We start from the raw sequence: 16,760 nt of genomic DNA, 5'->3' as shown, positions 1-16,760 counted from the left end.
AGAGGGCAGGGCAGGGGAGGGGAGGGAAGGGAAGAGGAGGGAACGGGAAGTGGGGGAGGGGAATCATCCCAGAGGAGAATGGATTTTTTTTTTTTTTTTTTTTTGAGACAGAGTCTCCCTCTGTTATCCAGGCTGGAGTGCAGTGGCGGGATCTCGGCTCACTGCAAGCTCCGCCTCCCAGGTTCACGCCATTCTCCTGCCACAGCATCCCGAGTAGCTGGGACTACAGGCGCCTGCCACCACGCCCAGCTAATTTTTTGTATTTTTAGTAGAGACGGGGTTTCACTGTGTTAGCCAGGATGATCTCGATCTCCTGACCTCGTAATCCACCCGCCTCGGCCTCCCAAAGTGCTGGGGTTACAGGCATGAGCCACCGCACCCAGACTTCTTTTTTTTTTTTTTTTTTTTTTGAGACGGAATCTTGCCCTGTCACCCAGGCTGGAGTGCAGTGGCGCAATCTTGGCTCACTGCGACCTCCATCTCCCAGGTTCAAGCGATTCTCCTGCCTCAGTCTCCTGAGTGGCTGGGATTACAGGTGGATTCTTCTCTTTTACTCAAAGATGAGGGCTTGAAATAACAACCCACCCAAGTCCAGAACATGAAAATGTAAAATCATTGACTTACACTTAACTTGCCACTGCAAGTTAAACACTTTTTCAGTAATATCTCCAGATCTTCCTTGGAATATGAAATCACTCATTAATTAACGAAATGTGCATTTATTCATCAAAAATGTCTTCTTGTGACTGGGCACAGTGGCTCACACCTGTAATCCTGGGTATTTTGGGAGGCTGAGACAGGCAGATTGCTTGAGCCCAGGAGTTCAAGACCAGCCTGGGCAACATGGCGAGACCCCATCTCTACTAAAAATACAAAAATAAGCGTGGCATGGTGGTGAGCACCTGTAATCAGAGCTACTCGGGAGGCTGAGGCAGGAGAATCACCTGAGCCCAGAAGGCTCTCTAGCCTGGTGATAGAGGAGACACTGTCTCAAAAAGAAAAAAAAAGAGGTCAGGCACGGTGGCTTACATCGGTAATCTCAGCACTTTGGGAGGCCAAGGCGGGCAGATCACACAGTCAGGAGTTCAAGGCCAGCCTGACCAACATGCTGAAACCCTGTCTCTACAAAAAATACAAAAATTAGCCGGCGTTTTTTTGTATTTTTTGATTAATACAAAAGAGATTAAGGAGAATCGCTTAAAGCCCAGAGGCAGAGGTTGCAGTGAGCCGAGATCGTAACATTGCGCTCCAGCTAGGGCGACAGAGCAAGACTCTATCTCCAAAAAAAAAAAAAAAAAAGAAATTGGCCGAGCTCAGGCCTGTAATCCCAGCACTTTGGGAGGCCGAGGCGGGCAGATCACAAAATCAAGAGATCGAGACCATCCTGGCCACCATGGTGAAACCCCGTCTCTACTAAAAGTAGAAAAATTAGCTGGGTGTGGTGGTGGGCATCTGTAATCCCAGCTACTCAGGAGGCTGAGGCAGGAGAATCGCTTGAACCCAGGAGGCGGAGGTGAGGTTGCAGTGAGCCAAGATCGCCCCACTGCACTCCAGCCTGGTGACAGAGGGAGACTCTGTCTCAAAAAAAAAAAAAAAAAAAAGAAGACAGAAAGAAAGAGAGAGAGAGAGAAGGGGAGGGAGAGTGGGAGGGAGAGAAAATGACCTATTGCCCTCAAATCTAGGCCTCAAAAGAAGGTGATTTTCCAATTAGCTGGGCATGGTGGCGGGCACCTGTAGTCCCAGCTACTTGGGAGGCTGAGGCAGGAGAATCACTTGAACCCAGGAGGCGAAGGTTGCAGTGAGCCAAGATCATGCCACTGCACTACAGCCTGGCGACAGAGAGAGAGACTCTGTCTCAAAAAAAGAAGAAGGTGATTTCCCTAAACCTAGCAGTGAGATGTATGGTGCAGAAAACAATTCTTCCAAGACAGAAACTCAGGGCAATAGCTTTATTTTAGCTGGTAGCTGTGGTTTTAACACAATTCAGGAAATACCCAGCATTTCACATTATGTTTATACTAAGCATACCACTTCTACCAACTACATATGGAAACCTGACTGCCCACACTTGTCAGAAATTTTGTAGGTGTTTTATTTTAGCTATATTGTTTTATCTTAAGTTGAATTTATTAAGTTCTTCTAAGATTCTAGCTCTAAATTATGGCACTTTGGGTCTCCACCAAGAGTAATAAACTGGGTGTGGTGGCTCATGCCTGTAATCCCAGCATTTTGGGAGGCCAAGGTAGGAGGATCGCCTGAGCCCAGAAGTTTGAGACCAGCCTGGCCAACACAGGGAGACAGTATCTCTAGAAAACTTTTAAAAATGAGCGAGGCGTGGCAGCACATGCCTATAGTCCCAGCTACTTGGAAGACTGAGGAGAGAGAATCACTTGAGGCTGGGAGATCAAGGCTGTGTGAGTCATGATTTCATCACTGCACTCCAGCCAGGGCCACAGAGCAAGACCCATTCTCAAAAAAATAAATAAAAAGGAATAAACTATTGAGATGCACAACAGATGAGATGAATGAATCTCTTTTTTTTTTTTTTTTTTTTTTTTTGAGACGGAGTCTTGCTCTGTCGCCCAGGCTGGAGTGCAGTGGCACAATCTCGGCTCACTGCAAGTTCCACCTCCCGGGTTCACGCCATTCTCCTGCCTCAGCCTCCCGAGTAGCTGGGACTACAGGCGCCCGCCACCACGCCTGGCTAATTGTTTGTATTTTTAGTAGAGACGGGGTTTTACCGTGTTAGCCAGGATGGTCTCAATCTCCTGACCTCGTGATCCGCCTGCCTCGGCCTCCCAAAGTGCTGGGATTACAGGCGTGAACCACCGCGCCCGGCCGAGATGAATGAATCTCTAGGGAATTATGCTTTGGGCAGGAGTGGCGGGGTGGGGGAGGGAGGCGGTGCGGGAAGCCAATCTCAAAAATATTACATACTATCTGATTAATTTTTTTTGTTTTGTTTTGTTTTGATTTGATTTGTTTTGAGATGGAGTCTTGCTGTGTCTCGCAGGCTGGAGTATAGTGGTGCAATCTTGGCTCACTGCAACCTCTACCTCCTGGGTTCAAGCAATTCTCCTGCCTCAGCCTTCTAAATAGCTGAGATTGCAGGCGCCCACCACCATGCCCGGCTAATTTTTGTATTTCTAGTAGGGATGGGATTTCACCATGTTGGCCCGGTGGATCTCAAACTCCTGACCTCAAGTGACCCACTCGCCTCAGCCCTGATCAGTATTTTGAATGTGGGCGTGAATATGCAAACCTACGTAGGAAGCAAATTGTATACAATTTACTACACATGTGCACACACACACACACACACACACACACACACACACACACACACACACACACACACACACACACACACACACACACACACACACACACACACACACACAAATGAGTACAAGTAAAATGGAGAAAATCCACCTAAGATTGCGCTGGGTGTGGTGGCTCATTCCTGTAATCCTAGCACTTAGGGAGGCTGAGGCGAGCAGATCACTTGAGGCCAGGAGTTTGAAACCAGCCTGGCCAACACGGGAAAACCCTGTCTCTACTAAAAACACAGAAATTAGCAAGTCTTGGTGGCGGGCACCTGTGGTCCCAGTTTTACTCGGGAGGCTGAGACAGGAGAATCTCTCCAACCTGGGAGGCGGAGGTTGCAGTGACTGAGATTATGCCACTGCACTCCTGCCTGGGTGACTGAGCGAAAGTCCATCAAAAAATAAATAAATATATAAACCTGGGAGTGGCATCCACAAGACGGTGGCAGAACAGGTTTTCCAACCCTGAACTGGAGCTACTGGAAGTGTCCCAAGGCAAGCCAAGCCAGGGTTTCCCAAACATCACCTGCAGATGTGCTCTCTGAGAAGAGTGAGCCCAGTCTGAGAAGAGTGAGTCTGGGCCTCAGCAGGTCTGCTTCTCTCAGAAAAAGCATTTCGCTGTTCTGGACTTATCCAGCTATTACTTTTCCCTGGGGCTGCACACCAATTCTTCTAATGACTTTGTAAACATTTATTTAGTTAGTTACTTTTTGAGGCAAAGTCTCACTTGGTCACACCCAGGCTGGAGTGCAGTAGCACAATCATGGTTCACTGCAGCATCAACCTCCAGAGCTCAAGCCATCCTCTTGCCTCAGCCTCCTGAGTAGCTGGGGCTACTGCTGCTCACCTCCACACCTGGTTAATTTTTTTTATTTTTTGTAGAGATGAAGATTCACCATGTTGCCCAGGCTGGTCTTGATCTCTTGATCTCAAGCAATCTTCCCACCTCAGCCTCCCAAAGTGCTGGGATTAAAGGTATGAGCCACCATGCTAGGCAATTTTGTAAACTTGAAATGCACTTCTCTGAAAACAGAAGACAGCAACAGCCTCTTAAAAATCATAAGTGTAGGCCGGGTGCACTGGCTTACGCCTCTAGTCCCAGCACTTTGGGAGGCCAAGGCAGGCAGATCACAAGATCAGGAGTGTGAGATCAGCCTGGCCAATATGGTGAAACCCCGCCTCTACTAAAAAAAAATACAAAAATTAGCTGGACGTGGTGGCACGCACCTGTAGTCCAGCTACTCTGGAGGCTGAGGAAGGAGGATCGCTTGAACCTGGGAAGCAGAGGTTGCAGTGAGCTGAGGTCGCGCCATTGCACTCCAGCCTGGGCAACAAAATGGGACTCCATCTCAAAAAAAAAAAAAAAAAAAAAAAAAATCGGCCAGGCGCGCGGTGGCTCAAGTGTGTAATCCCAGCACTTTGGGAGGCCGAGGCGGGTGGATCACGTGAGGTCGGGAGTTCAAGACCAGCCTGACCAACATGGAGAAACCCCGTCTCTACTAAAAATAAATAAATTAGCTGGGCATGGTGGCAGATGCCTGTAATCCCAGCTACTCAGGAGGCTGAGGCAGGAGAATCGCTTGAACCCAGGAGGCAGAGGTTGCAGTGAGCCTAGATTGCGCCATTGTACTCCAGCCTAGGCAACAAGAGCGAAACTCCATCTCAATTAAAAAAAAAAAAAAAAAAAGGCTGGACGCAGTGGTTCATGCCTGTAATCCCAGCACTTTGGGAGGCCGAGGCAGGTGGATCACAAGGTCAAGAGATTGAGACTATTCTGGCTAACATGGTGAAACTCCATCTCTACTAAAAATACAAAAATTAGCTGGGTGTGGTGGCTTGCGCCTGTAGTTCCAGCTATTTGGGAGGCTGAGGCAGAGGCAAAGGCAGAGCTCACAGTGAGCCAAGATCGCGCCACTGCACTCCAGCCTGGCAACAGAGCGAGACTCTGTCTCAAAAAAAAAAATCATAAGTGACAACTTTGAGAAGCGTACGGGGGCAGATGACTTGAGGCGAGGAGTTTGAGACCAGCCTGGCCAAAATGGTGAAAACCCATCTCTACTAAAAATTCAAAAATTAGCTGGGTGTGGTTACAGCTACTTGGGAGGCTGAGGCATGAGAATTGCTTGAACCCAGGAGGCAGAAGCTGCAGTGAGCTGAGATCGTGCCACTGCACTCCAGCCTGGGCAACAGAGCGAGACTCTGTCTCAAAAAAAAAAAAAAAAAATTAAGAAGTGGCAGCCACCTCACACTGTTAGGAGAGCTACTACTAAAAAAAAATAAGGCCAGGCATGGTGGCTCATATCTGTAATCTCAGCACTTTGGGAGGCCCAGGTGGGGGGATCACTTGAGCCCAGGAGTTCAAGACCAGCCTGGGCAACAGAGGAAGACCTTTTTTCAACTAAAAATAAAACATTGGTCTGGCCATGATGGCTCACCCCTGTAATCCCAGCACTTTGGTAAGCCGAGGTGAGCAGATCACTTGAGGCCAGGCTGGCCAACATAGTGAAACCCCACCTCTACCAAAAATACCCAAAAGAACCTGTCTCTACCAAAAATACCCCATCTGTACCAAAAAAAAAAAAAAAAATCAAAAATTAGCCAGGTGTGGTGGTACATGCCTGTAGTCCCAGCTACTCGGGAAGCCGAGGCACCAGAATCGCTTGAACATGGGTGGCAGAGGTTGCAGCAAGCCAAGGTTGTGCCACTGCACTCCAGCCTGGACAATGGAGTGTGACCCTGTCATAAAAGAAAAGGGAAATTTTATGTAATGTGTATTTTACCACAGTTTTTTTCTCTTTTTTTTTTTGGCACAGGTTCTCACTCTGTTGCCCAAGCTGGAATGTTGTGGTGTGATCATGGCTCACTGAAGCCTCAACCTCCCAGTGGTCAGGTGATCCTCCTACTTCAGCCTCCCACTACAGATTGGTACCAGTACACCCAGCTAATATTTGAACTTTTTTTTTTTTTTTTTTTTTTTTAGAGATAGGGTCTTGCTATGTTGCCCAGGCTGGTCTCAAACTCCTGGGCTCAAGTGGTCCTCCTGCCTTGGCCTCCCAAAGTGCTAGGATTACAGACATGAGCCACCGTACCCAGCCTTTTTTTTTTTTTTCCTGAGATGGAGTCTCACTCTGTCGCCCAGGATGGAGTGCAGTGGTGTGATCTTGGCTCACTGCAAGCTCTGTCTCCCAGGTTCATGCCATTCTCCTGCCTCAGCCTCCTGAGTACCTGGGACTATAGGCGCCCACCACCACACCCGGGTAATCTTTTTGTATTTTTTTTTTTTAGTAGAGACGGGATTTCACCATATTAGTCAGGATGGTCTCGATCTCCTGACCTCGTGATCCGCCCGCCTCGGCCTCCCAAAGTGCTGGGATTACAGGCCTGAACCACTGCGCCTGGCCTTTTTTTTTTTTTTTTTTGAGATGGAGTCTTGCCCTGTTGCCCAGGCTGGAGTGCAGTGGCACGATCTCGGCTTACTGCAACCTCCACCTCCCGGGTTCAAGCTACTCTCCTGCCTCAGCCTCCCGAGTAGCTGGGATTACAGGTGCATGCCACAATGACAGAGCTGTTTTGTTTTTTGTTTTTTGTTTTGTTTTTTTTTGTATTTTTAGAAGAGACAAGGTTTCACCATGTTGGCCAGGCTGGTCTCAAACTCCTGACCTCAGGTGATCCGCCTGCCTCGGCCTCCCAAAGTGCTGGGATTATAGGCGTGAGCCACCGTGCCCAGCTTTACCACAATCTTTTTTGTTTGTTTCTTGTGTTTTGAGACAGTCTCACTCTGTCACCCAGGCTGGAGTGCAGTGTCAAGATCTTGGCTCACTGCACCCTCCACCTCCCAGGTTCAAGCGATTCTCCTGCCTCAGCCTCCTGAGTAGCTGGGATTACAGACACGTGCCACCACACCGAGATAATTTTTGTATTAGTAGTAGAGATGGGGTTTCACCATGTTGGTCAGGCTGGTCTCAAACTCCTGACCTCAGGTGATCCACCTGCCTTGCCCTCCCAAAGTTCTGGGATTACAGGTGTGAGCCACCACACCCGGCCTGCACAATTTTTTAAAAAGTCATAAACAGCAATACTCCAGGCCACCCAGCTATCCACCGCTGAACTCTGCCTAGGTCCTTGTGATCAGTTTCAGGTGCCGGCTGAGAGATGTGAGAAATCTTCAAACGAAAAGAATCAGCCCCAGTTAACTGAGAATTTACTGCTGATCTGGTTGCCCTGGGAAATTTAAGAGACTGATTTCATCTGATTAAGAGCATGGCTTCTGGGCCAGGTGTGGGGACTCAAGCCTGTAATCCCAGAACTTTGGGAGGCCGAGGTGGGCAGATCACCCGAGGTTAGGAGTTTGAGACCAGCCTGGCCAACATGGTGAAATCCCATCTCTGCTAAAAATACAGAAATTAGCTGGGCATGGTGGCAGCGTGCCTGTAGTCCCAGCTACTCGGGAGGCTGAAACACAAGAATCACTTGAACCCAGGAGGCGGAGGTTGCAGTGAGCCAAGATCGCACCATGGCACTCCAGCCTGGGCGAGAGAGTGAGATTGTGTCTCAAACAGAAAAAAAATATATATATATGGCTTCTGTATTTCTGGACTATTTCCAAAGCGAGGGGACACGGCGGTGCTTGTCATGTACTCACATCGTGGGACCTTCTGAGATTAGTTTCATGTTCCATGTGACAGAATGGAATTAGGAAGGCACCAGGCGGCAGTGAGTCAGCCAGCAGGCGTGGGAATTACTGCCAAGAGGCCTCACTTGGAAGAAAAGCTGTTCTTTTGGGGGCCAAAGCTGATTTTCTTTTTTTTTTTTTTCAGACGGAGTCTCGCTCTGTCGCCCAGGCTGGAGTGCAATGGCGCGATCTTGGCTCACTGCAAGCTCCACCTCCCGGGTTCACGCCATTCTCCTGCCTCAGCCTCCCGAGTAGCTGGGACTACAGGCGCCCGCCACCACGCCCGGCTAATTTGTTGTATTTTTAGAAGAGACGAGGTTTCACCATGTTAGCCAGGATGGTCTCAATCTCCTGACGTCGTGATCTGCCCGCCTCAGCCTCCGAAAGTGCTGGGATCACAGGCGTGAGCCACCACGCCCAGCCTTTTTTTTTTTTTTTTTTTTTTTTTTTTGATGTAGGGTCTGACTCTTTCACCCACAGTGGAGTACAATGGTGTGATCTCATCTCACTGCAACCTCTGCCTCCCAGGCTCCAGCCATTCTCCTGCCTCAGCCTCCAGAGTAGCTGGGATTACAGGTGCCCGCCACCACGCCTGGCTAATTTTTGTATTTTTAGTAGAGACAAGGTGTCACCATGTTGGCCAGGCTGGTCTCGAACTCCTGACCTCAGGTGATCCTTATATCTATACCTCCGCCTTCCAAAGTGGTGGGATTATAGGCGTGAGCCACCAGGCCCGGCCAGTACTGGAATGTTAATGACAATTTTTTTTTTCTTAATTTTCTTTTTTTCTTTTTTGGGATGGAGTCTCATTCTGTCACCCAGGCTGGAGTGCAGTGGCTCACTGCAACCTCTGCGTTTCAGGTTCAAGTGGTTCTCCTGCCTCGGCCTCCCAAGTAGGTGGGATTATTCGGTGCCCCCCACCATACCCAGCTAATTTTTGTATTTTCAGTAGAGACGGGGTTTTGCCATGTTGGCCAGGTTGGTGTCAAACTCCTGACCTCAGGTGATCTGCCTGCCTCAGCCTCCCAAAGTGCTGGGATTAGAGGCGTGAGGCACTGTGCCCAGCCTTTTTTCTTAATTTTCTTGTAGAGAGGGGTCTCATTATGCTGTCCAGGCTGGTCTCAAATTCCTCAGCTTAAGTGATCCTCCTGCCTCAGACTCTCAAAGTGCTGAGATTACAGGCCTGAGCCACCATGTCTGGCCAAATATTTTAATTTCTAATGATGAAGATTTTTGTTTGTTTGATCTGATAGCAAACCAGGTTGTGTAGTCTATCCTCCTGCTGAGAACTAAAAGAGCTATTCCAAGAATTTTAATGTTGGCATTATAGGCATTTTGGCTTAGTTACTTCTTGGTTGAGGGGGATTTCCTGTATATGGTAGAATGTTTAGCAGCTCATTAGATCCTAGTAACACCTCTCCTCCAGTTCTGACAACTAGAAATGTCTCCAGATATTGTGAAATATTTCCAGGGAGGTCAAAATTTCCCCTGCTTGAGAACCAGTGGACAAAACAAAACATTTAATTTATTTTTCTTTGTGTGTGTGTGTGTGTATGTGTGGTGTTTTTTTTTTTTTTTTTGAGATGGAGTCTTGCTCTGTCGCCCAGGCTGGAGTGGTGCAATGGCGGATGTTGGCTCACTGCAAGCTCCGCCTCCCGGGTTCAGACCATTCTCCTGCCTCAGCCTCCCGAGTAGCTGGGACTACAGGCACCCGCCACCATGCCCATCTAATTTTTTGTATTTTTAGTAGAGATGGGGTTTCACCATGTTAGCCAGGATGGTCTCAACCTCCTGACCTCCTGATCCGCCCGCCTTGGCCTCCGAAAGTGCTGGGATTACAGGCGTGAGCAACCATGCCCGGAGTTGTTTTTTTTTTTGAGACAGAGATTTGCTCTGTCACCTAGGTTGGACTGCAGTGGCACAATCTTGGCTCACTGCAACCTCCGTCTCCTGGGTTCAAGTGATTCTCCTGCCTCAGCCTCCTGAGTACCTGCGATTACAGGTGCCCGCCACCATGCCTGGCAAATTTTTTCTATTTTTAGTAGAGACGGGGTTTCACCATGTTGGCCAGGCTGGTCTTGAACTCCTGACCTCAAGTCATCTGCCCACCTCGGCCTCCCAAAATGCTGGAAGTACATGAATGAGCCACGGCACCTGGTACATTTTTCTTTTTTCTTTTTCTTTGAGACGGAGTCTGGCTCTGTCACTCAGGCTGGAGTGCAGTGGCGCAATCTTGGCTCACTGCCACCTCTGCCACGTGGGTTCCAGCGATTCTCCTGCCTCAGCCTCCCGGTTAGCTGGGACTAGAGGAGCGCACACCATGCCCAGCTAATTTTGTATTTTTAGTAGAGACGGAGTTTCACCATGTTGGCCAGGCTGGTGTCAAACCCCTGACCTGAGGTGACCCGCCCACCTTGGCCTCCCAAAGTGCTGGGATTAGAGGCTTGAGCCACCGCACCCAGCCTTCACCTTAAAATATTTTTGGGCGAGCACGCTGGCTCACACCTGTATTCCCAGCACTTTGGGAGGCTGAGGCCAGTGGATCGCCTGAGGTCAGGAGTTTGAGACCAGCCTGGCCAATGCAGTGAAACTCTATCTCTACTAAAAATGCAAAAATTAGCCGGGCGTGGTGGCTAATTTTTAGAAATAGAAATAGAAATTTTAGAAATAGAAATTTTTTAGAGATAGGGTCTCGCTCTCTCGCCTAGGATGGTGTCAAAATCCTGGGCTCAAGGGATCCTCCTGCCTTGGCCTCCGAAAGTGCTGGGATTACAGGCATGAGCCACAGCACCCAGCCTTATTTTGTTTTACTAGCTGTTCTCATGGGTGTGATATGTTATCTCTCCCTCTTTTTTTTTCTTTTTTTTTTTGAGATGGGGCCTCGCTCTGTCACCCAGGCTGGAGTGCAAGGGCGCGATCTCAGCTCACTGCAACCTCCGCCTCCCAAGTTCAAGTGATTCTCCTGCCTCAGCCTCCCGAGTAGCTGGGAGTACAGGCATGTGCCACCACGCCCAGCTAATTTTTTGTATTTTTAGTAGAGACGGGGTTTCACCGTGTTAGCCAGGATGGTCTTGATCTCCAGACCTCGTGATCCGCCTGCCTCGGCCTCCCAAAGTGCTGGGATTACAGGCATGAACCACCACACCCAGCCTCTCCCTCTTTTTTTTTATTTTTATTTATTTATTTTTTTTTGAGACAGAGTCTCACTGTCTTCACCTAGGCTGGAGTGCAGTGAAATGATCATGGCTCACTATGGAGTCAACCTCCAGGGCTCAGGTGATCCTCCACCTCAGCCTCCCAAGTAGCTGGGACTACAGGAGCACACTAGCTCACTCAGGTCATTTTTTTTTTTTTTTTTTTTTTAGAGGGAGTCTTGGTCTGTCACCCAGGCTGGAGTGCAGTGGCACGATCTCGGTTCACGGCAACCTCTGCCTCCCAGGTTCAAGCGATTCTCCTGCCTCAGCCTCCCAAGTAACTGGGATTACAGACACCCACCACCATGCCTAACTTTTTGTATCTTTAGTAGAGATGGGGTTTCACCATGTTGGCCAGGCTGATCTTGAACGCCTGACCTCATGATCTGCCCACCTTGGCCTCCCAAGGTGCTGGGATTACAGGTGTGAGCCACTGTGCCCCGGCTATATTTTATTTTATTATTTATTAATTTGTTTACTTATTTATTTATTTATTGAGAGGGAGTCTTGCTCTGTTGCCCAGGCTGGAGTTAAGTGGCATGATCTCCGCTCATTGCAACCTCTGCCTCCCAGGTTCAAGCGATTCTCCCACCTCAGCCTCCCCAGTATCTGGGACTACAGGCACATGCCAGCACATCTGGCTAATTTTTGTATTTTTAGTAGAGATGGGGTTTTTACTAAATTTTTCATATTTTTAGTAGAGATGGGGTCTCCCTATGTTGCCCAGGTCAGTCTCAAACTCATAGGCTCAAGGGATCCATCTACATCAGCTTCCCAAAGTGCTGGGATTACAGGCATGAGGCACTGTGCCCCACCGTGACAGGTTACTTCATTGTGGTCATCCTCTTGATATTTTGAAAGCATTCAAACTCTATAGTGCCTTTTATATAATTAAACAACAATTTTAAAGAGATGGAGGTCTCACTATGTTGACCAGGCTGGTCTTAAACTCCTGGTCTCAAGCAATCCTCCCATCTTAGCCTCCCAATGTGCTGGGATTACAGGTGTGAGCCACCACGTCCAGCCTATAGTGGCTTTTGTAAAACCCCTACAGAGTGAGGCCTATCATATTATTTCAAAAGCCTTCACCCAATATCTAACTGTTCTCAGAAGAAATAGGGAGACTTTTCAGAGCATCACTACCTAAGCAAGGTCACAGATTGGAGCCCCAGCTAGGAGGAAACAGAGTTGTCAACATTAGATGTGCCTCAACAAAGACCAGTGCAGTCCCTGCAGGGGATGATGAAAACTTTTCAAAACCAGCTGTCCCATGAGTAAAGTTTAAACCAATCCACAGAGCACAGATCCTACACTGATAAGCAATAACACTATAGCAGAACTCAAGCAATGGAAAATCCTACAAGTTTTAGCATGAATAACATCCACAAGAGCTGGGTTATTAGAGCAGAGCACCTCTCCCTGGTTTTGATTCAAAGAACTTGCCAGAATTTAAAGTAATTATTTTTTCATGTAATTATTTGCTGCAAGGCTGGGCATGGTGGCTCACGCCTGCTATCCCAGCACTTTGGGAGGCCAAGGCGGGGCGGATCACAAGGTCAGGAGATTAAGACCATCCTGGCTAACACGGTGAAACCCCGTCTCTACTAAAAATACAGAAAAATTAGTCATGTTGGCCCGGCTGGTCTCGAACTCCTGACCTCAGGTGATCAGCCCGACTCGGCCTCCCGAAGTGCTGGGATTACAGGAGTGAGCCACTGTGCCCGGCCCCTGCATTTTATTTCAATGGAAGGATGTCTAACTTAATTTTCCCACAAATGGTTTCCAGATCAGCTCTCACTCAGGGCAAACACCAGATCAGGCCTCTACAAGGAACCACAGATTAGTGCAGCTGGGAAATGGGTAACGCCCACCTGATAGAGAAAGGGGGTTCTCACTCCCTCTAGTGTTCACCACACACTACAGATGTCCTGCTGTTCCCCTGCGAGGCGGCCAGTAATACCTACCATGTCAGCTTTGAAATAACCAAGATGTCACTAAGTAGATGGGTGAATAAACCAACTGGGGTCCATGCAGACAATGGAATATATTCCGTGAGAATAATATATTACACTAGAAAAGAACTAGCTGCTCAGGAGGCTGAGGTTGGAGGATCACTTGAGCCCAGGGGTTCGAGACAAGCCTGAGACCCTATCTCCATGAAAAAAAAAAAAAAAAAAAAAATTAGCCGGGCATGGTGGCACATGCCTGTAGTCCCAGCTACTCAGAAGGCTGAGGCAGGAGAATCGCTTGAACCCGGGAGGCGGAGGTTGCAGTGAGCCGAGATTGCACCACTGCACTCCAGCCTGGTGACAGAGCTAGACTCCATCTCAAAAAAAAAAAAAAAAAAAAAAAATCTGCCGGGTGCGGTGGCTCCTGCCTGTAATCTCAGCACTTTGGCAGGCCGAGACGGGCGGATCACGAGATCAGGAGATCGAGACCATCCTGGCTAACACGGTGAAACTCCGTCTCCACTAAAAACACAAAAAATTAGCCGGGCGTGGTAGCGGGTGCCTGTAGTCCCAGCTACTCGGGAGGCTGAGGCAGGAGAATAGCGTGAATCCAGGGCGGAGCTTGCAGTGAGCCGAGATCGCACCACTGCACTCCAGCCTGGGCGACAGAGGGAGACTCCTTCTCAAAAAAAAAAAAAAAGCAGGCCGGGCGCGGTGGCTCACGCCTGTAATCCCAACACTTTGGAGGCCGAGGTGGGCGGATCACGAGGTCAGGAGATGGAGACCGTCTTGGCTAACGCAGTGAAACCCCGTCTCTACTAAAAATACAAAAAAAAAAAAAAAAAATTAGCTGGGCGTGGTTGCAGGCGCCTGTAGTCTCAGCTACTCCGGAGGCTGAGGCAGGAGAATGGCCTGAACCCGGGAGGCGGAGCTTGCAGTGAGCGGAGATCGTGCCACTGCACTCCAGCCTGGGCGCCAGAGCGAGACTCCGTCTCAAAAAAAAAAAAAAAAAAAGCCCCATAGGTACCTACCCTGTGTTCACTTTATCTTATGGAAAGTGACCATTTACTGGGCGCCAGACGAATACATAATTGACTATCCCCCTACCTGCTCCTTTTCTGTAGGAATATGTGAATTACATATGGATACATTTGGGATACATTACATATATGGATTATATTACATATGGGCACATTACTTTCCCATTTGCCCTCCAGTCCCCTTTTCCCCTTCAAATACTGAAGCCCTCAAAATAATTTTTGGAGAAAGACACAGATTATGAACTGTTTCCGTGATTCTGTTTCGTTCTTTTTCTCTTTTTCTTTTCTTTCCTTCCTTTCCTTTCCTTTCTCTCCCTCCCTGCCCCACTCCTCCCTCCCTCCCTCCCTCTGTCTCTCTCTCTCTCTATCTCTCTCTTTCTCTCCCTCTTGCCCAGGCTGGAGTGCAGTGGTGCACAGCGATTCTCCTGCCTCAGCCTCCTTAGTAGCTGGGATTACAGGCGCCCACCACCACGCTCAGCTAATTTCTGTATTTTTAGTAGAGATGGGGTTTCACCATGTTGGCCAGGCTGGTCTCAAACTCCTGACCTCGTGTTATCTGCTCGCCTTGGACTCCCAAAATGCTGGGATTACAGGTGTAAACTACTGAAACTGGCCCTGTGTTTATTTCTTCCAGGCATGTCCTAAACCTTGGCAAAATGAATTTCTAATTTGATGGAGACCTGTCTCAGATACTTCAGATACTATTCATTTTCAAATAATGAATAGCTATTCATAATCATCACTGTGGGCCAGGCATGGTAGCTCACACCTGTAATCCCAGCACTTTGGGAGGCCGAGGCAGGTAGATCACGAGGTCAAGAGATCGAGACCATCCTGGCCAACATGCTGAAACTCCGTCTCTACTAAAAGTACAAAAATTAGCTGGGCATGGTGGCATGCACCTCTAGTTCCAGCTACTCGGGAGGCTGAGGCAGGAGAATCGCTTGAACTTGGGAGGTGGAGTTTGCAGTAAGCCAAGATTGCGCCACTACACTCCATCCTGGCAACAGAGCGAGGCTCCATCTCAAAAAAAAAAAAGATAAAGAAAAAAAAATTGTCGCTGTGGCCTGCCACAACATGGAAAAGGAACACAGCATCCTTGTGGCTGCCCTGAGGGAAACCTCAAAAGGCAAGTCCAGGATGTCTTCTATAGATGGCTGTGAATTCCCCAGAAACTCCTTCTGATAGGACATGGTTGTGAACCAATGTTCTCTGAAAAGGACTTTGGAGGGAATAGATTGTATTCCAGTCAACAGTTTGCAAACTGAAGAGACACAGCATTTGGTGTAAAATGAAGGTACATTCCAGAGAACAAAGGGAGGGTTCAGGTTTTTGTGTGTGTGTGTTTTTTTTTTTGTGAGACAGAGCCTGCCTCTGTCACCCTGGCTGGAGTGCAGTGGCGCAATCTGAGCTCACTGCAACCTCTGCCTCCTGGGTTCAAGCAATTCTCCTGCCTTAGCCTCCCGAGGGTTCAGGTTTTATAGTAAAAATTCCAGCCCAGGTTCCCAGTCAAGTCTGTTTATGCAAATGAGGGAGTCAAACTTGCCTAGTTTTGATTGGTTGACACATCTGAGTTCTGACTGATTGGTCCAGGAGACCTCTGAATGTCCAAAAGTTAAAACGGAGGCATGAGTTTTGGGGCAACTCAGAATACATGTGTGACCTCTATTCAGCAAATGGTCGCTTGGGTCTATTTAAAATTGAAGCCCAGTCTGCCACTCCAGATCCATCTTGAAGGACTGGCTCTTTCAGGTTTATATTTGTTCACCTGGTGAATCAGTAACAGCAAATGTGAGATGCCTGTGGCTCACCAGCTATAAATTGCAAGAACAAAAGAACTGGCTTCTTTGTACAGCTATTAAGGAAACGATTGACCTGGGCACCCATCAGAAGTGATAAAATCGGGCTGGGCACAGTGGCTCACGCCTGTAATCCCAGCACTTTGGGATGGTGAGGCAGGTGGATCACTTGAGGTCAGGAGTTCGAGACCAGCCTGACCAACATGGTGAAACCCTGTCTCTAATAAAAATACAAAAATTAGCTGGGCGTGGTGGCAGGTGCCTGTAATCCCAGCTACTCAGGAGGCTGAGGCAGGAGAATCACTTGAACTCGGCATGGGGAGGTTATACTGAGCTGAGATCATGCCACTGCACTCCAGCCTGGGTGACAGAGTGAGACTCTGTCTCAAAAAAAAAAAAAAGAAAAAAAAGGTGGTTTTCTGCAACACATCAAAAGTGTATGCATAGGGGGCACTCTTCTAGGTTAAAAGAGACTTAAGAGGCCGTTAAGAGGGCGGGCATGGTGTCTCACACCTGTAATCCCAGCACTTTGGGACGCCAAGGTGAGCGGATCACAAGGTCAGGAGATCGAGACCATCCTGCCTAACACGGTGAAACCCCGTCTCTACCAAAAATACAAAAAAAAAAAAAATTAGCCGGGCGTGGTGGTGGGAGCCTGTAGTCCCAGCTATTCGGGAGGCTGAGGCAGGAGAATGGTGTGAACCTGGGAGGCGGAGGTTGCAGTGAGCCGAGATCGCGCCACTACACTCTAGCCTGGGCTACAGAGCAAGACTCCATCTC

The sequence above is a fragment of the Pongo abelii genome, chromosome 20, assembly GCF_028885655.2.
Source record: "Pongo abelii isolate AG06213 chromosome 20, NHGRI_mPonAbe1-v2.0_pri, whole genome shotgun sequence".
Lineage (NCBI taxonomy): Eukaryota > Metazoa > Chordata > Mammalia > Primates > Hominidae > Pongo > Pongo abelii.
This window is presented reverse-complemented; position numbering follows the sequence as displayed.